Consider the following 21,446-nt stretch of genomic DNA (forward strand, 5'->3'; position numbering starts at 1 on the left):
TGCTTTGCAAATGAGATCATTTATACCATTTTTCTAGATTTCACATATATGTGTTACTATACAATATTTGTTTTTCTCTTTTTGACTTGCTTTCTAGGTCTATTAAAATATTTTTCAGAAACAGGCACTGTTGTGCTCATTCCCCATCTCTTTTTAAAGGTGAAAACATTGTCTTGCAGAGGTTGGGTGACTCGTTAGAAAAGAAATACTGTAACTGGGATTTAAACCAGACAGCCACACTGCAGAGCCAGGGCTCCCAAATACTCACACATCACATTCCCCCACTGCCACCTCCACCAGTAAAGTTAGTCTTCTTTCTTTGAACCTGCTTACTGTGTGGTCTATATTTCTCTTTGGGCCTTTGTCAATTTCTAACTAGCTTATTTTTATTTATAGAATTGTGTACATGTCTTGAGAACAAGATTTGGACCCTTTCACTCTTGCCTGGTGCCTCCAGTATCTTACACTTTGCATTGCACAAAGATCATATCCATAAGTGTTCACTGAATAAGGGAAGAGCCTTGTGTGAAGCCAAAACACAATTATATGTCCAGCCTGTGTAAGAGATAGATGAGGAAACGTGCAATTATTGAACAGTGAGTTGTGTGTCAGGTAGAGGTGTGCATAAAGACCTTTGAATGCTGCTCAGGGGGCACTTAGCTCAGACTTATTGGGAAGAGAGGGTAGGTTCCTGGGACTGAAGCCTGAGCTGCTCCTGAGTAGGTAGGTATAAGTAGCCCAGGAGGATTCCAGATAGAGAGAGTAGGGTCTATTTGGAGTCCTGCATGTGGCTTAGTTTATCTAGAGGTAGGGATAAGATGATGGTGGCCAGAGATCAGCTTGGGCAGGTGGGCGTGGCAAGGCTATCAGAACCTTGTCTGTTATGCTGAGGAGTTATGGAGGGTTATCAGAGCAAAAGCACGTCAAAGTAACTGAAACCCCACTCAAAAATCAGTGAATTCTTTGTTTCAAACAGCAGTTTCATGTAAATCTATTTTAGGAAGATTTATATGAAAAGATGAGAATGTACATAGTCAAAACTTGTTCTGCTCGCTGAGTAACAGGCCAATGAATTAGAGATGAGGAGTTTAGGCAAGGAATGCGACTGTATTTGGAAAGCCAGAAGACCAAGAAGATGGCAGACTAAGGTCTCAAAATAACCATTCTTGGGGGGTCTAGATGCCAGGTTCTTTCACTGAACAGAGAAGGGGGGTAGGTGAGAAGTAGACAGGTCATAAGTCTTATAAATATCTCCTGAAATGGCCAGCCTCAGGGAAGAGATGTGTTGATTTCTTCTTTCTTGTAGAATATTCAATCAGAGGAGCAGGGTTCCCCGAGGCAGGCTATTACGTATGGACAGTATCCTTTTAGTGAACAAAAGCAATGGGAAGCATCAGTTAAAGAAACAGGTCCAGCATGGAGTCAGAGTCAGATTGTGTTCTTCCCTGTAACAGGGACACTTAACTAGGTCTTTCCAATGTCCAAGCACTCTTGTGAAGTCCTGTGTTTCTAATTTGCAACTTGTAGTGATTTTATCTTGGGACCTTATATTCTTTTCTGCCATGACCTTGCATGCCTGTTCATTTCATCAGACATGTCTATATAAGGCTTTAGCTTAACTGAAGGTATGGGATTTGGCTTTTTCTTACTGAGCTTCTAGGTCTCAGGAAAGTCAAGGATTGTAGATAAATATCAGTATCTGTGTCTCTGAACATTTAAAATATAATTATGTTGTTTGTCTATCCAGAGAACATAGAAATCACTGACTGTGAAAAGGATGTGGAAGGCAAAGAATGACAACAGCACAAACTTTATATGAAAATTTGACGTTAACCCAAGTAATATGTTGTGGTACCTATAAGTAACACTGTGTCTATCATATTAGAAGCAGCCAATTAGTTAATGTTTGTCATTTTTTCTCATTTCCTTATGTGAGTAAAAGCGGGGAGAGATGGTAGCAGGATTCCTACCTTGTTATGTAATTACTGTCCAAATACTACTAATTTGTATGGGACTGTAAGAAGTGTGACAAATGATGTTGTTTCTGCATAAATGCAAATTACTATAAATAAAGTGGGAGTGGAGAGAGGAATGGGTCAAGACTGACCTATGATGTGGGCCTCAGGGGAGCAGCATTTGGGAGAAGGGAAGTTAATGATTTGGCTTGTGGCTTGGTGAGCTTGCAACTCTGTGCAGATATCTTAGGGGTGGCTGGGTCTTACATCCTAAACCCCCTGCATTATAGGAGCTGTTTGAATAATAGGAGGTCTGCATTCTAAAAGAATGAATTTTAGAGTTGGGAGGCAGTGTTGGGAATTACCTAGTTGGGAAGACCTTCTTAAACAAAAAAACAAAAGATATACCTTTAAGAGAAACACTTGGCAAATTTGACTTAATATTGAAAGCTTCTGTTGAAAGAGCCTAACAAAAATAAAATACAGAGGAAGCAGATCTGGGAGAAACTACTTGCAGTATATATGGGTATAATTGTCATGGTATTTATGTGCTAATGAATAGGGCTAAGGGATAAGTTTGTATCTAGTGATACAAATGAGCAAAGGAAAGGAACAGGCAATTATCAGAGGAAATAAAAATAATCAAGGAACATATACTCAATTTCACCTGCAATTAGCAAAATTCAAGTTAAACAACAACAGATATTATTTGACTACCACCAGATTGCTGAAATAAACAATTTAAGGAGGGCAGGAAATTTGTTATCACTACAGAAAAATACAACCAAACTGAGAATAAACGGAAATGGTTACTTCTCAGGGCAAAGGGGGCTGGTTGCTAGGGAAACTCTATTTTTATCTGTAATGTTCAAATTGTCTTACTAGGAGAATGTGTTCATGCATTTCTTGTCTATTTAAAATTAATAAAGAAATCATTATCTCCCCTCATTTTGTGTTATTGGATAATTACAAGGAATCATTGTTACTTTCACAGCAGAAAAATTAGGACTTACATTACCAATTCTGTATCTTTCCATCACATTTTGATGGTGAGTGAGATGAAATCTGGAAATAAAGGAAATGCTAGTTTAGAGGGGGAAATATAGTGTCTAGAACAGGATTTCTCAAGAGGAAGACTATTATTTATTTTAGACCAGGCATTTCTATGTTGTTGGAGGCTGTCCTATGCAACGTAGGATGTTCAGCAGTGTCCCTGGCTTCTACCTGTTACCAAACCAAACTTGGGTCTGCTTAACTGTGCAGTAAAAGCAGTCTATTGATACTGGGCTGTGGTGAAGGAAAATGCAGTATTTATTGCAAGCACCAAGCAAGGAGTCCAGGCAGTTAACGTTCAAAAGACAAAACTCCCCGACAGATTTCTGGGAAGAGTTTTTTAAAGCAAGGTGAGGAAGGGAAGTTGCAGGGTGTGTGATAAGTTTGTGCACAGTTCTCTATTGGCTCATGGTGAGGTAAGGGGGTGATGAGGTGTCACAGGGGTTAACATTATCAGTTTTTAGGCTCCAGTTGGTCTGAGGGCTATGTGTTCATGGTCATCATGTAGTTAACTTCTTCTATCTGGTGGGGGTTTTATAATAGTATCTGTAAAAACAACTCAGGAAAGTGAATCAGATACTATTATCTATGTCCTTCAGGGAGGAATTAAAAATCATGTGACTGCCATATGGCTGATTTACTGTTTAAATTGTTATGAATTATTCTGGCCTGTCTGCTATTTTTTGTTACTACATATTTGTATGTTTCAGTCATTAATTTTTGAGCCAGCCTTCTGTGATTCTGGGGATGCCTGGGAGACTAAAACTTTTCTACAAACAAGAGGCAGGCAGAAGACATATGACAGTCTGTCCCGGGAAGGTCCCATAGGGTCCTGCTCGGTTGCATACCCACCTCCAATTTGAGACAACCAAAAATGTCTCCTGACATTGGCAGATCTCCCTTGGGTGACACACCCTTCCCTTCAGTGAGAACCATGGGTCTAGGGAAAGCCCCAGGAAAAGAACATAAGCATCCCACTCAGCCCATGTCTACTTCTGCAAGAAAAAAATATAATGGACTTAATTTTTATATACAGTACTTTTCTATTGCCTAAAATGACAGCTGCTGTATATTCCTTGACAAAATTATATTTAGTGCTTTTTAAAAATCTCTGTACTGTAGATATACTCCCCACACCCAAGTAAGGGCAACTCTCCACTTTCCGAGGCTCAGTGGGTTTTGACCCTCCAGGGTAGCTCACAGCTGTGCAAGTGCAGAAAGGAAGTAGTTGTTTTGTCTGAGCATCATCAGCACCACTGTATAGACTGTCATTCCAGTGGATATACTTGCCTTCTAGTCATATATGCATTAGGGATTTAGTTGTAACAGAAACCCACACAAACTAAGCCCAAAGATGGGGTCAGTCACCATAAGATTATAGCTTGTGTATAGCTCTTCAAGGGAGAGGGCACAGGCAGAGATCAGAGAGCTGGAAAACAAAGTCAGAATGATGGCGGGGGAACTTGTCAGCAGTATTATGGATTGTGTGTGGTTTGTCCAAAGGGAAGAGAAAGTGTTAAGTCATGGATCACCCAGGCCTAGAGGCTGGATGGGGAGTGAGAGCAGGGTGGGGAAGAAGCTATTGAGCAGATACCAGCAGCCAATGAGAGATGAAAGTTGTTCCACTGATCATGATGTCAGTGGGGACAGAGCAAGTACATGGATCCCAAAGAAATCAGACTGTGGGTTCAGCTGGAAATAGGGCTGGGTCAGTGCATGTGCAGGGCAAAGGTCCTTTTACACACAGAGAGGAAAGAAGAATATTCCTGCAAAAGATCAGGCAGCAAAGGGAACAAAGAATCCACCTGCAATGCGGGAGATTTGGGTTTGATCCCTGGGTGGGAAGATCCCCTGGAGAAGGGAAAGGCCACCCACTCCAGTATTCTGGCCTGGAGAATTCCAAGGACTGTATAGTCGACTCATGGGGTCACAAAGAGTTGGATATGACTGAGTGACTTTCACTTTACTTTTTTCACTTTAACTTGGAAAAAGTGATACCTGACAGTAATAACCTGAAGGCTTGGTTTGCATTCACGCCCACTTCGACTTTCTTGTATGGGATGAAAATTATGACTCTATAACCAAGGAGTTCCAAAACTATCTTGAGTGATGAGAAAAGTAATTCAGTCAGTGTTGAGCTGCTCAAAGTCGTGAGTCACACGCACGCACACATGCACACACACACACGTTTAAGTTCTGGTCTCATTTTTCAAATCATATTTCTTTAGCTCATGCACAAGCTTGAGTGAATATTTAAAATTTAAGCAGTATGCTTTCAGTAAACCCACTGTGCCCCAGCCAGACCCCATGGAGAGTACACTTATGAGCCCCAGTCAAACAACCTAGTGGGAAATGGCAGTATCATAAAATGTAAGTCAACACAATGGACTACAACAGAAATATGAGAAACAGTGGAAGGAAAACAGAGGGACCTTTATGTAGCTCCTATCCTAGAAAAATCTTCAGTTCTGAAATTGTAAGAATTTCCTGTGAATAATAAACTATCAGACTTAAAAGTGTTTAATACAGTCTTCTTCAAAATCTCTTACCCTTCTTCCTGTTGTTAGCTACATTTCAGGAAATCATTTCCAGGAAGATGGCTCTTGTAGATAATAAAAGTAAAATGCTTTTGGGGTATTTCATCTGACAGCTTTTGAGATTAATGTTACTTGTGTGCTGTGAGCCTTAAAGTCTGATGAGTTGAATATTTGAGCAGATACAAGATTTTTACAGTTACAGAGTGCTGCTGCTAAGCTGCTAAGTCACTTCAGTCGTGTCTGACTCTGTGCGACCCCATAGACGGAAGCCCACCAGGCTTCCCCATCCCTGGGATTCTACTCATATCCATTTTATATGAAAAATAAAAAAAAAACTACAGCATTCAGTATTTTCACTATGGGCTTTAGAGACCTCTAGGATTTTTTATGAATAAATCCTTTCATATATGCCTGTGTTTGAAATCAAACACATATATACACACTTATAGGCAGGGTTAAATCATACTTGTTATTAATTAAACTGTTATTATAGGCACTTGAATATAATGTGTTCATTAAGGTTCAATATTACTTTTATAAACATGTTTTAGGTTTGAGGAAAATAATCAAAAGAGACATGAGATGCTTAGGGTTCAGCCCTTCTTACCCTATTCTGTTCACCCAGAACTCAGAATCTTCTTAATTGGCACAGATCCCTATAGGGAACCAATGTGACAATTAGAAAGCTGCCCTCGTTATAAGAGGCTCAAAGGGATACATGACGTTGGGAAATACTCTTATTTTCTCAGTTGCATTGTAAGCAGTCGTTAGTCACAGCATGAAGAGACTCTGTAGAAAGCCATGTGTGCAGTTAAAAGGATGCCTTTTAACTCAGGATGGAACAGATGAGCAGCTGGAAGACACAAACAACTAGACCATTTCAACCTGGGCTGTTTGCTCTTGTTAAATCCCTAACTGGGCCTTGAAGCACCCACTGTTTTGGTTTCCTAACCCTGATTCCTTCCAAGGTAGTGATTTATATTCTGTATTCGCAAAAGTCTCAGGTTCTAAGGGAGAGTTCAGACCTCCCACCCCTTACAACCAAAGGTTCCCTGGTTTTCTATTTTATATGTTTCAGTTTTGTGTAAAATTTTATCTGAAACTAGGGTTCTCTGGGGAAAAAATAAAGACAGCAAACCCTAGATTTCAGATGTAAATAACCGCCATGAGAACATTCCAGCCATACCTGGGCCACCTCAGAGTGGTCCTAAGGTTGGTGGTAAATGAGGCATGGAGCAGAGGTTCTTTCTTTAGTGAAGAAAGCAGTAAATCTTGGAACTCAAGGAGAAGAAACTAGTCTTCTTGTGGACAGTCAGACGTAAGTCCTGATAGGATTGTCACTGTCTTGGCACCAGTGACCATATGTTGCCTTCGAGAGGATGTCCACACCTAACCATGTATCAGGAAGACACTCTGGTAAGAGTTACCCAGGGTCTGGTTGATTCAGTATAGCCATGACCAGCTACCTAATTCCCTGTTACTTTAAAAGAATCCCGTTAAGGGGTATTTGAAGTAGGACCGTAAAGATGGCACAAATGTCCTTCTGCTTAGGGAGGGGATTTGTATCCTAGTGCCTGGAACAGCTGCAGTGTCTAAGGCATCATCTTTGCCAGTGAAGGATCCATGGAAATCTCTTTTTGAAGAAGCTGAAACCATGTTAATTTGGTTTCCTGAATCATGTGTAGATGGTCTCAGAGCAGTGCCTCCTGTCCCAGTCCCCAAACACTCTCTCTTCCTTAGCTTCTGAAACTGTTCTGTTCCTCACTCCAAACTGTGTCTTTGCTCTGCATACTTTTGACATGACTGAGAGATGATCCCTAATTCCTGTTCTGCTTCCTCAATCTTCTCCAGTGTCAGACTGGACCAAGAAATAACTTTGCAACCCAGTCTTGAATCAGGGCTCTTGCTTCTTAGGTGCTGGAATAAGTCTTCAGTCTTTTTGCTCATAGCAAATCAGATATTCAGCTCACAATAACAAAAACACCTCCAGAGAATTTTGTTTCCGTATTCCCGGATGCACAAAAGTTTTATTTCAACCAATTGGTTGATACATGGGGAACACTGTCAAAGTGTCTCTTCTGGGCTGTCCATAGATAGCAAGCAAAATAGAATGACTTGAAATAGTTGACATTTGGTCTACTCTCAAAGCAACTCAAATGAAATACACTTAATTTCCTGTGATCATCTCATGTTGCTCCATTTAAATTTTCTACTATATAATATTTAGTAAAAAGAAATAAGTATTTTATGTATATATAAATGGTGAGTTATATTAATGAAACAAACCCATCTCAAAACTTAAGAATTAGAACACTGGGACTGTTACCAAATTCAGGTTTGGTTGCTTCTGCTTGAAAGCCAATACTTGAGAGACATGTATTCATAGGAAAGGAAAGTTTGCTTTATTCAGGAAACCAGCAACCTGGGGAGAAGGTAGACTCATGTACACAAGTCAACTCCCTACTGTCGATTAGGGAACAAGAGCTTTTAAAAGGGAGTTCAGGAAGTGTATACGCAGAGGGAGGGGGTTATGTGCAGAACAGCACAGTCAGCTCTGACAGTCTCCTTGAAGTTAGTCATGCAGTGGTCTCATCAATGTCATCTTAATTGTTTTAAGTACAGATAACCTTCAGTTCCAGGATCAGTGTATTCACATTTTCTTGAGAACAGTTCTAGGAATTGTGTAAGGTGAAGCAGCTTATATCATAGCTACAGTTTGGTCATCATGTTCAGTTCAGCTCAGTTGTGTCTGACTCTTTGTGACCCCATGGACTACAGCACACCAGACATCCCTGTCCATCACCAACTCCTGGCGCTTACTCAAACTCATGTCCATCGAGTCAGTGATGCCATCCAGCCATCTTATCCTCTGTTGTCCCCTTCTCCTCCTGCCTTCAGTCTTTCCCAGCATCAGGGTCTTTTCCAATGAGTCAGTTCTTCACATCAGATGACCAAAGTATTGGAGCTTCAGCTTCAGCATCAGTCCTTCCAGTGAATATTCAGGACTGATTTCCTTTAGGATGGACTGGTTGGATATCATTGCAGTCCAAGAGACTCTCAAGAGTCTTCTCCAATACCACAGTTCAAAAACATCAATTTTCAGCACTCAGCTTTCTTTATAGTCCAGCTGTCACAGCCATACATGACTACTGGAAAAAACAAAGCTTTGACTAGACGGACCTTTGCTGGCAAAGTCATGTCTCTGCTTTTTAGGATGCTGTCTAGGTTGGTCATAACTTTTCTTCCAAGGAATGAGCATCTTTTAATTTCCTGGCTGCAGTCACCATCTGCAGTGATTTTAGAGCCCCAAAACCTAGATATTGGTATTGTTAACTACATGGTCTTCATGTAGTTAACTGTTTTCACCAGATGGGGTTTCAGTATCTGCAAACACAAAGGACGTGGGTTAGAATATTATCTAGAGCCCTGGGAAGGAACTATAAGGTCTTTGGTTTTGCCTAATGACTGAACTATTGTCGTTTTATCTGGTGTGATTGCTTGCCTTTGCTTCTGCATTTTCTCACTTCTCTGATTAAGCTTATGTTTTGGCTAAAGTTTTTCTACAGACAAAAGGCAGCTGGAAGACACTGGGAGGTCTGTCCTGGGAAGGCCGTAGAGGGTCTTGCTTCATTACACAGCTACACATGTGCTCCCCTTGCCCATCCTCCTGATTTCCTGATATCATTTCCCCAATATTTTATTAGGAAAACGTCCAAGTGCTCAGGAGGCTTTAAAGCATTTTAGTGTGAACGTTCCCATTTTTAAAGTTAAAATTTCTCCTGGAACGTTAAAGACCGAGTTTTAGTAACAAAATAGTCTTATCAGTGCTGGTTGATACCTATTCAAGTAGGTAGGAGATTTCTTCGCCTTGTAGGTTGTGAATTTTCAGATGAAAGGCCATTTATAAGCATAACAAATCACTTCCAAAATGCTGCTGATTTGAAGGCAAGCAGAGTAAATCTCCTAACATTTGCCAGGTCTCCTCCGTGGTGTTAGATGCATTATTTTGGGAAAAGCATGAAGCCTTTTGTATGCTCTTATGCCCTTTTACGAAGAACTCATGGGGGCACTGGGGTGGCATTTTATTCATTTCTTTTCCATAAACTACCCATTTTATAAATTCAACTTTTCATGAAGGGTTTTTGATATTCTAGTCCTTCTCACAGTCATACCTTCTTTGAACAGTCTCTGAGTTCTGCTGCCTTTTCAATATCTAATTATGTCTCAAGTTTTATCTTTTTCCTTACCCCACCAGAGCACATTACCTCTTAATATTCATAATGGCTAATGGCCTGCTCACATCTGAGTAACCTTTTAGATGATTTTTCTTAGGGAGCCACATAATATTTTCTTGGCATGATGTTTACCTATTTTGCAAGTACTCCTTGAGGAGGAAAAATGGATTACCTGCTAGAGATGGTATTTGCAGACAGGGTGGCAAAATGGGCAATTACTGATAAATGATGGTGAACCTTTTGCACCCCAGTTTCAATTCTGGGGTCCATTATTGTGTGCACAGTGCTTTGTGGGAAGACTGTTGGGAGACCTCAATGTCTCTTTTTGCCCTGCCATATTTTTTTAGGAAAGAGACAGGCTACAGTCAGAAGAATTATACACTGGAGTTGTAGTAGGGGGCTGTGAAGAAGCAAAGTAATTTTGTATCTTGCGGCCCTTTTTCAATGTGCGTCTGTGATGCTCTAAAATAGGGATTCTTCTTCTGGGGTCTGGGGACCTCTTGTTGGGAATTTGCATTTTAAACAAGCTCTCCTGGCTCTCCTTTATTGTACATTGAAGTTTGAGAACCACTTCTTTAGCCGTTTAGGGTTCGAAGTTTCCTGAAACTGTATGCAAATATCCTGATGATTTGCATATGAACATTTTTCCATGATAGTTAAAATGTTGGGAATTACTCCTGTAGAAAACTGAACTCTTGAATCCTGAAGAAATTAATACTACTCTTTTATGATTTAGGATTGAGTGGCTTGGCTTTTGTAGTAAATGGCACCCAAAGAAGTTTAACGGCTCAGAGAATTTGGCAGAAACAAGCCCCAGGACTTGGTTTTCTAGTCCATAGGTGATGAGGATTTTCACAGTTATTCTGCCAGTTCTTAGTTCTGATCTTGTTACCTCTCATTTCAAAAATTCCCCGTGCTTTCTGCTACCTAGTCAAGGCTGTGGTTTTTCCAGTGGTCATGTATTGATGTGAGAGTTGGACTGTGAAGAAGGCTGAGTGCCAAAGAATTGATGCTTTTGAACTGTCGTGTTGGAGAAGACTCCTGAGAGTCCCTTGGACTGCAAGGAGATCCAGCCAGTCCATTCTAAAGGAGATCAGCCCTGGGTGTTCTTTGGAAGGAGTGATGCTGAAGCTGAAACTCCAGTACTTTGGCCACCTCATGTGAAGAGTTGACTCATTGGAAAAGACTCTGATGCTGGGAGGGATTGGGGGCAGGAGGAGAAGGTGACGACAGAGGATGAGATGGCTGGATGGCATCACTGACTCGATGGACGTGAGTCTGAGTGAACTCTGGAAGTTGGTGAGGGACAGGGAGGCCTGGCGTGCTGCGATTCATGGGGTCGCAAAGAGTCGGACACGACTGAGCGACTGAACTGAACTGAACTGAACTGAATGATTTTTGTAGCTGATTCAAACAGAAGTTGAAGCTGGGCTGGTCCCTAAGCAAGTCGTTCAGTATATTCCTCCCAGCCGTCCTCCACATGCTGTCATCCAGCCAGGGTGAACCACTCATCTTTGTACTCCCCATGTATTGCAGAGTCAGACAGTCCTAAGCTCCAGCCATGGCGCTGGCTTGTGTCAGCTGTATGATTCCAGGCAAGTAACTGAATCACACTGAGTCTCAATTTCATCCTTAATAACATGAAAATTATTGGGCTTCTCAGGTGGGGCAGTAGTAAAGAATCTGCCTGCTAATGCAGGAGACACAAGAGATGTGGGTCTGATCCCTGGGTCAGGAAGATCCTCTGGAGTAGGAAAAGGCTACCCACTCCAGTATTTTTGCCTGGAAAATCCCATGGACGGAGGAGCCTGGCAGACGATAGTCCATGGTGTTGTAAAGAGTCAGACATGACTGAGTGGTTAAGAACAGTACAATGTGAGAATAATTGCCTCAACCTCAGGAAATCTCGGTAGCTCAGTGGGTAGACAATATGCCTGCCAATGCAGGAGACGTAGGAGACACGGGTTCCATCTCAGGGTTGGGAAGATCCCCTGGAGAAGGAAGTGGCAACCCATTCTGGTAGTCTTTCCTGGGAAATTCCACAGACAGAGGAGCCTGGTGGGCCTGCAGTCCATGGGACTGCAAGGAGTCGGACATGCCTTAGCGGCTAAGCAAACAGCATAGCAAATCTTTGGGGGAATTAAACTCATCAGTGCAAATGTGGAGCTTAGCATGCTGTCTGGCACCAACACTGGCACTGCTGCTCCTGTCTCCCCACTTCTCTACTCCCTGCCTATTCATCTCCTTCAAGTCTTCTTGGATCTTCCCATTACTTCCTTCTGCAGGAGGCACTCTTTTCCTCTCATTAGTACTGGTAACATTTTCTTCTTTTTTTTCTTTAGTCTTGGCCACGCCCTACTTAGTGTGACTGTTATACCTGTCTTATCTCCCTTGCTCCCTGTGGACAATAATCTTGTCTGATTATCCCCAGGGACACAGCCAAAAACCTTCTTGCACACAGAAGTACTCAACTGGAAGTTGTATTTTTTTTTTAATTTTTATTGGAGTATAGTTGGTTTACAATGTTATTTTCTTCTATACAGCACAGTGAACCAGTTATACATACATACATACATATATATATACACACACACACATACCTCCACTCTTTTTTTTAAGATTCTTTCCCCCATGTAGGTCATTACAGAGTATTGAATAGAGTTTCCTGCACTTTTATAGTAGGTTCTTATTAGTTATCTAGTTTATATTTAGTATTATGTATGTGTCAATCCTAATCTCCCAATTTATACCTTTCCCCCTTGGTTTAAGATTCCCCTTGGTATAACATTGCTTCCTATATCTGTAACTCTATTTCTGTTTTGTAAATAAGTTTATTTCAACCATTTTTTAGATTCCACCTATAAGCAGTATTACACTATATGTGTCTCTGACTTACTTCACTCAGCATGACAATCTCCAGGTCCATCCATGTTGCTCCAAATGGCATTATTTCATTCTTTTTCATGGCTGAGTAATATTCCATTGCATATATGTACCACATCTTCTTTATAGATTCCTGTGTCGATGGACATTTAGGTGGAGTTGGTTTGAATACTAGTCATAACAGATGGGAATTTAGTGTGTCTATCATGTTGCTCAGGAATTTGCTAGAGTAAAGGAGGGACTTTATAACAGAAGACATTATCAAATATCAAATGATTCTCCAGTTTGACCTCCAGACGGCTTTTTCCAGTCATCTGCTTTATATTATGGTTTTTGTTTACTGAATAGCTGTTTGGTGTTTATTGTGCACTAGTCACTCTGAAGATTTACATCATCTAATCCTCACAGTAGTCCTTTGATGTGGGTTCTCTTACACCAAATTTAAAAGCGAGAATGTGAAGGCTTAAAGGGGTAAGGAAGAGGTGCCCTGGTTCCCAGAGTTGGAGATTGTACAGCTGTTGACTGAAAAAGAAAAGCACAACCTCAAAGCTGAGAATTAGGTTTTATTTGGTAAGCTTTCTGAGAACTTAAGCCCAGGAGGCAGCCTCTCAGATAGCACTATGGGATTGCTCCAAAGAGGTAAGGGAGGAGCCAGGATATATGGGGGTTTTTGCAACTGAAAAACAGAAAGTCAAAATATCAAAGGATTACCATTAATTAAAGAAAAAGCTGACATCGCAAGTTAATGAATTTAGCACTTTCTACGTATGGGAAGATGCAAGAGTCTGGGCTTTCTGAAGTCATTCCTCTGATATGCATCTCAGCTATCCCTGACCAGTATCCTGTTTTTCTCCTCCTGAATCCCATCAGGGGCAGCTGCAATGGCTGGTGGCTTGATGGCTGCAACACCCTTTGTTTACTGATATGGCAGGCGACATTCTTGGTCCACACAGCCATAGGGAGCTCATACTTTGAACTGCCGCACCACTCTGCCCCAGCCTTGTCCTGGGCCACTCAGAAAAATCTTAGAAAGGTCCTTTGTACATTCTTTAGACAGGACACAGTGAAGTGGAAAGCTCAGCTGAAAAGCTGGTGTTTTCAGAACTCTTCCTGAAAATGTCTTCTTCATGGAGGATAATACCTGACTTAAATTAATGAAACTCTGAACATAATATTGTCTAGAGGATAAAGCCCCAGAAAATAGCAACCACTTTCTTGGAAGTGCCAGGCCTTTCACAAATATCACCAAGATAAAAGAAAGCATTTTCTCCAGAATAATTCATCCACTTTTCTCCTGCAGTGAGAAACCATCAAAATTGTTGACATTCAAGAGATATTCTTTCTTTCCCCGGGAAATAATAAATGAAAAATAGCCATCCTAGGATGCTGGAGAGAGTGGCTGACAGCTCCACCCAAGGGCTCCAGTTTGAATAAAATTGTATTATTGGTGAGACATCAGAAGTGAAGCTGAGATCTACTGCAGTGAGAGCAAAGGAGATTGTAACATCATGTCTTATTCCCAGTCTTAGAGCTCCAAGTACAATATTAATGCCAGCCTTAGCTTGAATTATTTATACCTTGTTTCCATAGAAGTTCCTTGTGTGTGAGAGCCTAGGTGTGGTATTCAAATTGAACAGTTTTTACATTTTATTAGTACCTGAACTGGAGAAGGCAATGGCACCCCACTCCAGTACTCTTGCCTGGAAAATCCCATGGACAGAGGAGCCTGCTTGGCTGCAGTCCACGGGGTCGCTAAGAGTCGGGCATGACTGAGCGACTTCACTTTCACTTTTCGCTTTCATGCATTGGAGAAGGAAATGGCAGCCCACTCCAGTGTTCTTGCATGGAGAATCCCAGGGACAGGGGAGCCTGGTGGGCTGCCATCTATGGGGTCGCACAGAGTTGGACACGACTGAAGTGACTTAGCAGCAGCAGCAGTACCTGAACCTCTTAATGTGGTTATGCTCACTCATTAAAATGAAGACTGGCGTGAAGTGAAGGTTGCTCAGTCATGTCTGACTCTTTGCGACCCCATGGACTATACAGTCCATGGAATTCTCCACGCCAGAATCCTGGAGTGGGTGGCCTTTCCCTTCTCCAGGGGATCTTCTAAACCCAAGGATCAAACCCAGGTCTCCCGCATTACAGGTGGATTCTTTACTAGCTGAGCCACAAGGAAATGAAAACTGGGAGGTTATTGTATATGCTTTTTTGTTTGTTTGTTTGGCTAAGAGATCAAATAAATACAAATGCAAAAATGATGTTTCCAGTTTTAAGAACAGATGAGTACCAAAAAATTTTGATTTTAATATATTTGGTATTGTATATTGTCCATATTAAATACTGCAGTGAAGGCTATGATTCCCTTATTCGTATCTTGGAGAAGCTAGGTCCAAATTTTCTTAGTCAGAAGCTTTGGAGTTCTATAAAAGCACCTAACCAAGAGTTCATTAGCCAGAGCATGGCTGAACTTTACTTATCACCATCCAGACCAATCCTAAAAGGTTTGCTAAAGCACAAGGGATGTTAGGAGTAGTTTTTCATTTGTGAAATGAGTAAAGGTCCAATTTAACCTAGAAAGTTTTACAGGCACCTTTGCCAGCAGAGGGTAATATAATCAAAGATTGGGGATATGACCAGTGTGCAGAACAGGTGTATAACTGTGTGCACGTGTGGGTGATGAGCATTTGCTTCTAACTGAAAGGAGCTTTCCTGCCATGTACCATGGCCCCTGGTACAAGCTCCTCTAGGTCCGTCCCTTCTTATGGTTAGAGGCCATCCAAAGAATCCAAAGGTTTTGAGTATCCATATCGACTTAGGCTCATTTGCACCAAGAACAGTCTTCTTTTTGTATATTTTTCAGTCATTTAAGCCTAACTTTGTCTGTAACTGTCAAGGGTACCTCCCCAGGCATCCCTGAAGTGCCTATATGAAGTCCCTGTCAGTTGTATACAGTTCTCAGTTATAAAATGAAAGCAACTCTCACTGCATCTTTATTTTAATGCAGGTTTTTGCCAAATATTTATCAAGCCTCTACCAGACTCCATGCCTTGTAAGGGTAGGAGCTGGGTTGTGAAGCAAAGGGTGTAAGATGTGGTATTTGTGTGTGATGCTCACCTGTCATTTACATTTGACCTCACTGCTTCAGTTATGGTTGAGGTCACAGTAAAACTGACCTCCTAAACCTTTCCCTTGTGAAAATAGCTTCTGTCACAAGCTCTCCATCTTGCACATCTGGATGGATCCTGTAGATCCATCAGGCTGGAGACTAGATACCTACTTCTCCTGCCTTGTTCATAAACTCCTGTTCCTGACACCAAACACAGATACCCAAACATCCCTGCCCCTCAGCACAGTCCCTGCCATACAGTGTTGGTTTATTATTAAGAAAAATAATTTACATATTGTAGGCAGCATGAGTTAGTGTCAGTGGTATGCTAGTAAATGTTTAAAACTTGACTGTTCTTATAAAATGAAATATGTTCTTATAAAAATGAAACATTTTTTGAAAATTTTACTGATATAAAGGTGTGTAGCATGCATTTTACACACAGTGAAATATACAGTCTTTTATGTCAGTTCTATAAAGTCAATTGATTTTCATAGCATGTTTATGTTTATTTTTGTCAATTTTTTTGTATCCATAGTCAACCTGTGGTTACAACTGACAGATGAGTGAGTATTGTTTGATATTTTCATTTACTTTAACTAGAAAGACAAAAGTGAAACAGTGAAGATACATGTTAGACCCTCATTCATTCTTCCAAGGTGAATTGGATAAATCTTTTTTAATACTGGGAGAATTTGTGCTATTAAAATGTAGCCAGTATAGAAATGACACACTTCAATGTGCGTTAGTAACCTCTTCACCATTATTTTCTAAATAATAGACAATTAAAAAAAACCAAAGTCCTGGTTTGTAGCATTTACCCATTCCCAGGGTGTAAATTCTCCCATCATGGCTGATTTCCAGCTCCCGGTGTGACCCCACTGCACAAGCAGCTGGGGAGAAGTGCACAGTGTTGGATCATTAGTCAGAATTTCTACCAGACAGACTCAGTGCACACAGACTAGCTAATAGCATAAAGGAGTGAAATAATTAGGATGTGGTGAATGTTCAGTATTTATTACCTATTTCTTTAATATAGCTGATTTAATTTTATGTACTTTACTTTTTCATAATGATTTCATGGTTTTAGTTAACAACTGACATGCAGTCTTCTCTCACAAGCCAGTGTGAGCTGGCTCCAGTAAGCCAGAATGGCATATGAGTTAGGTTCTATATTGAGTCCTCACACATTTGCAGAACAGGATGGGTCTACTCTAATTGGTAGGTCCTGGGTAAGGGACAGTTGCCAGGGCTTCTCTGCCCAAAGGTCAAGAGTAAGATCATCCTCAGAGAGTTCCTCTGGGAATTTCATGCTTTGAGATCCACTCTGTCTTGAATGAGAGGGTCCTGTTAGAACACACCTTGTTTGACTACTTTCTAATGTCTATAGATGATGTATTTGCTTACTTTAAAAATAGGTCTAACAGTTTGTGTTCATTATCTATTTCTGCTTTGCATATAACCTAAAATTTAGTAACTTAAAATAAATACTTACCTTCTCATCCAGTTTCTGAGAGTCAGATGTCTGAGGGAGGCTTAAATGAGAGGTTCTGGCTCAGTTTCTCATGAGGTTGCAGTAGAGATGTCAGGTCAAGGCTGCAGTATCTGAAGCCCTGGCTGGTCCCACAGGAGCTGCTTCTGAGATGACTCATCACAGGGCTGCTTCCCTTGCCATGCAGACCTTTCCATAGGGCTGCTTGGGTATCCTCACAATATAGCCACTGCTTCTGCCAGAGCCAGAGATCCCAGATAAACAAGGCAGGAGGCCCTGAATATTTCCATGACCAGGTCTGAAGTCACACACCATCACTTCAGCTTCATTCTGTTCATTAGAAGTGAGTCACAACATTCGGCCCACTCAAAGAAAGAGAAATTAAGCTATACCTTGTGAAGAGAGCGTGAAAGAATTTATGAACATATTTCCAACTGCCACATATCATAGTTTTAGATAACTTCAGTTCATTTTGTTATTCTAATTTATGCTTTCAAACTTTACAATTTTATTTACTTTTTAATAGCTCATTGTGTTTTGTTTTTAGTTCATTGTGGGTTTTTTGTTGTTGTTGTTGTTATTTTTATAGACATTATGGACTTAAAAAAATATTCACAACCTAAAAGTTGGGAGTTGTGTTTTATTCAGTGGGAATTTTTAGGACTTAAACCTGGGAGTCAGCATCTCAGGTAACCCTGAGAGAACTGCTCTGAGGTGGTGAGGGGTGGGGGGCAGCTTATGTAGAAGTTTTGCAGCAAAGGGTAGGTAGTCACAATATGAAAAGATGACTTTTTAAAAGAAAACCAGATATCCAAAATTAAGGAATTATGCACTTTTCTAAGTATGGGAAGTTGCAAGAGTCTGGGCTCACTGAAATCATTCCTTTGATATGCACACCTCAGCTATCTAGGGTCAGTATCCTGAGTTTTCACAGCCTGAGTTTTCCCAGGGCTCACTGTGGGGAGTGGCTGTGGTCTGATGGTTGCTGTATGGCAGGTATTCTCTTGCTCCCTGAGTTCCCATCAGGTCTCAACAGCTTACTTTGGAGGACTGCAGAATGACTGTGACATTCTGATTTACTGATACGGCAGGAAATATTTCATTTCTCAGCACTGTTATCCTTTATTCATCCTAAAGACTTGTTTGTGACTTTTGTCGCTGATGTTATTCATTGATGTTGTTTATCTGAAACATTTGTTGATTTTAGGATTGAATTCAGAGTTTTCATTTGTACTTTGCCTTTTCTATTTTAACTATTATAATCTTTTAATAATTGGATTTATTTTTAACTTCCTATGCTTTCCTTGTTTATTAGCCTACTTTCTTGATTTGAAACTTCGAACTTTTTTATGTTTTAACTGTTGCAAACTGACCCAATTTAACCAAACATGTTCTTATGACAATTCTCAGGTCTTTGATAATTATGGCATTATTTAGACATTTCGAGGTGAGTGGGAGCTATGGTTTCCCCACAACTGAAACTGCTGAGTGTTGTTTTGGGGATTCCAAAGAGCTCCAGTACCATAGTCCTTTATGTCTCAGCACAGAAAAGATTTCAGCAAGAGGCAAAGTGATAAGAGGTGATTCGTTAGAATAGGACACTTGTGAGGACTACAAGTGGGTGGGCATCGGGGGTGCTGTGCCCTGAAAACTTACTGGGTTACAGTTTTATAATCAAAGGAAAAATGGGGAGGGGGAGGAGAACTTCTTTGACTTTCTTGAGTAGACGTCATGTTTTCATCATCAGCTCCTCCTCCAGGTTGAGCACGGGAGTTTTCTGCCTTCATCGTCGAGCTGGGTCCACAAATGATTGTTTTTCATGTGTGCAGAGAGCATGTCCTCAGGATCATTAACTTGCTGAGCTCACTGGGCAGGATGTGGGTCTCCTGCCACCATTGTTTTATTGTTTGGGGCATGTCTCGTGCTTCTGCTGAATGGTTTTGTTGCTAAGCGAGCCTGCTTGGTTTTTGTGGTTAAGCAAACCTGCTCTCTTGAATAATCATTATCTTACTGGGGTCTTTCATATTTTTTCTACTCACAGTCGCCTAGCTGGATTAACTATTTAATCACCTACTTTGTCCCTTTACTTTGTCCCTATCATACATAGCCACACTAAAAAGTGATATGTTAGGACAGAAGAAGTCTTTGACCGCATTTGGCCATATCCTTGGTGGTAAAGATTCCCTAGAGGAGGAAATGACAACCCACTCCAGTATTCTTGCCTGGAGAATCCCTTGGACAGAGGAGCCTGGTGGGCTACAGTCCATAGGGTTGCAAAGAGTCAGACAGGACTGAGCGAGCAGGCACAGACGCAACACAGCCATGTCTTGTCTATAAACTAAATGAAGATTCCACCTGCTGCCATTTCAGCATTCTGCCACACACTTTATAGGAAAGATAGGGGAAGCACACTGACTGAAACCACCCACCTTGGCCAGGCACCATAGTAACTATCTGCGTGAGTTATTTTATGACAGAAGGTTCCAGTAAGGAACACAGAACTAATAAATCACCACCAACCAGAAGAGTTCAGGAAAGGTCAAAAGGAGATGCCACATGTCCTACCGCCTCCCAGAGTCCTCACGGGCATCCATCTTGGCTGAACAATGCATGTGCCACCAGGAAGGACCTTGAGTCAGAATGATTGACTAAAGACAACCTGGAAACTAACCACATTACCATAAAACCCGCGACTGTGAGCCATGTTGCAGTGCAGCTCTCCTGGGTTGGCTGATGGTGAGGTACCGGGTGGTGTCACAGAGGTTAACATTATCAGTCCCTGGGCTCCAGGAGGCCTGGGGCTATGTAGTCCTGGCCATCAAGTAATTAATATCTTCCATTTGTTGGAGAGGGGAGGTTTTTTACCTCTACAAAACAACTCAGGAAATGTACCTTATTATCTAGGTACTTCAGGCTCAGAGGTTAAAGCATCTGCCTCCAATGCGGGAGACCCAGGTTTGATCGCTGGGTCAGGAAGATCCCCTGGAGAAGGAAATGGCAACCCACTCCAGTATTTTTGCCTGGAGAATCCCATGGATGGGGGAGCCTGGTAGGCTCAGTCCATGGGGTCACAAAGAGTCGGACACGACTGAGTGACTTCACTTTCGACTTCATTTTCACTTTCAGTGGCAAATAGATGGGGAAACAATGGAAACAGTGAGAGACTTTATTTTCTTGGGCTCCAAAATCACTGCAGATGGTAACTGCAGCCATGAAATTAAAAGATGCTTGCTCCTTGGAAGAAAAGCTATGTAAACCTAGATAGCATATTAAAAAGCAGAGATATTACTTTGCCAATAAAGGTCTGTCTAGTCAAAGCTATGGTTTTTCTAGTCATGTATGGATGTGAGAGTTGGACCATAAAGAAGGCTGAACCCCAAAGAATTGATGCTTTTGAACTGTGGTGTTGGAGAAGACTCTTGAGAGTCCCTTGGACTGCACGGAGATCAAATCAGTCCATCCTAAAGGAAATCAGTCCTGAATATTCATTGGAAGGACTGATGCTGAAGCTCCAATAGTTTTGGCCACCTGATGTGAAGAGCTGACTCATGGGAAAAGACCCTGATGCTGGGAGAGACTGAAGGCAGAAGGAGAAGGGGAGGAAGAGATGGTTGGATGGCATCACCGACTCAATGGACATGAGTTTGAGCAAGCTCTGGGAGATGGTGAAGGACACAGAAGCCTGGCATGCTGCAGTCCATGAGTCAGACATGACTGAGCGACTGAACAACAGCAAATTATTTCTGAGAGGAGGATATGGGGGAAGGCTTGCCTCCCAATCCAAGACCCCATGGAATCCTCCTTGGCAACAACTTTCTTTGAGGCTCCTCTTGGAGAACAACTTTTTAACAAGAAAAGGAATAAAGATTTAGACAAAAGGAGGTTAATTGTGAACTTGACAGAGGTACCCACAGGGTCCTGCTCAGTTACAATAACATAAAATTTAAAGTCTTATATTTATTTTTACCTTATATATTAATCATTTCTATTATTCTCTTTATTGGGTTCTTTGTGCCTTTAACTTCTCAGTCACTTTTTTATTTAGCACGTTTTTAGATTTCACATTTCCTTAATAAAGGATTTAACTACCTTTTATTTTTACTATGAGGTTGTTTTTTGTAATCATAGGCAGTGAGCATAGAGAGCATAGTCCACGCCATAAACTGTAGTAATTTAAATATT

The 21,446-nt window shown here is 41.2% G+C and overlaps 1 protein-coding gene and 1 long non-coding RNA gene across 7 annotated transcripts in view; one reads left to right on the forward strand and one right to left on the reverse strand.

Annotated features, from left to right (window-relative positions):
- Positions 1 to 17,686, reverse strand: part of LOC113891322 — a 29,938-nt gene extending 12,252 nt beyond the window's left edge. Inside the window, exons 1-2 of the long non-coding RNA XR_003510724.1 lie at positions 17,268 to 17,686; positions 2,969 to 3,020 (exon numbers count right to left, since the gene is read on the reverse strand). This is a non-coding gene — a long non-coding RNA (uncharacterized LOC113891322). The remainder of the gene's footprint in view (positions 1 to 2,968; positions 3,021 to 17,267) is intronic.
- HECW1 (HECT, C2 and WW domain containing E3 ubiquitin protein ligase 1) overlaps positions 1 to 21,446 on the forward strand; it is a 481,203-nt gene that overhangs the window by 63,187 nt on the left and 396,570 nt on the right. The window lies entirely within an intron of this gene.

This window comes from Bos indicus x Bos taurus, chromosome 4, assembly GCF_003369695.1.
Source record: "Bos indicus x Bos taurus breed Angus x Brahman F1 hybrid chromosome 4, Bos_hybrid_MaternalHap_v2.0, whole genome shotgun sequence".
In the NCBI taxonomy this organism is placed as follows: domain Eukaryota; kingdom Metazoa; phylum Chordata; class Mammalia; order Artiodactyla; family Bovidae; genus Bos; species Bos indicus x Bos taurus.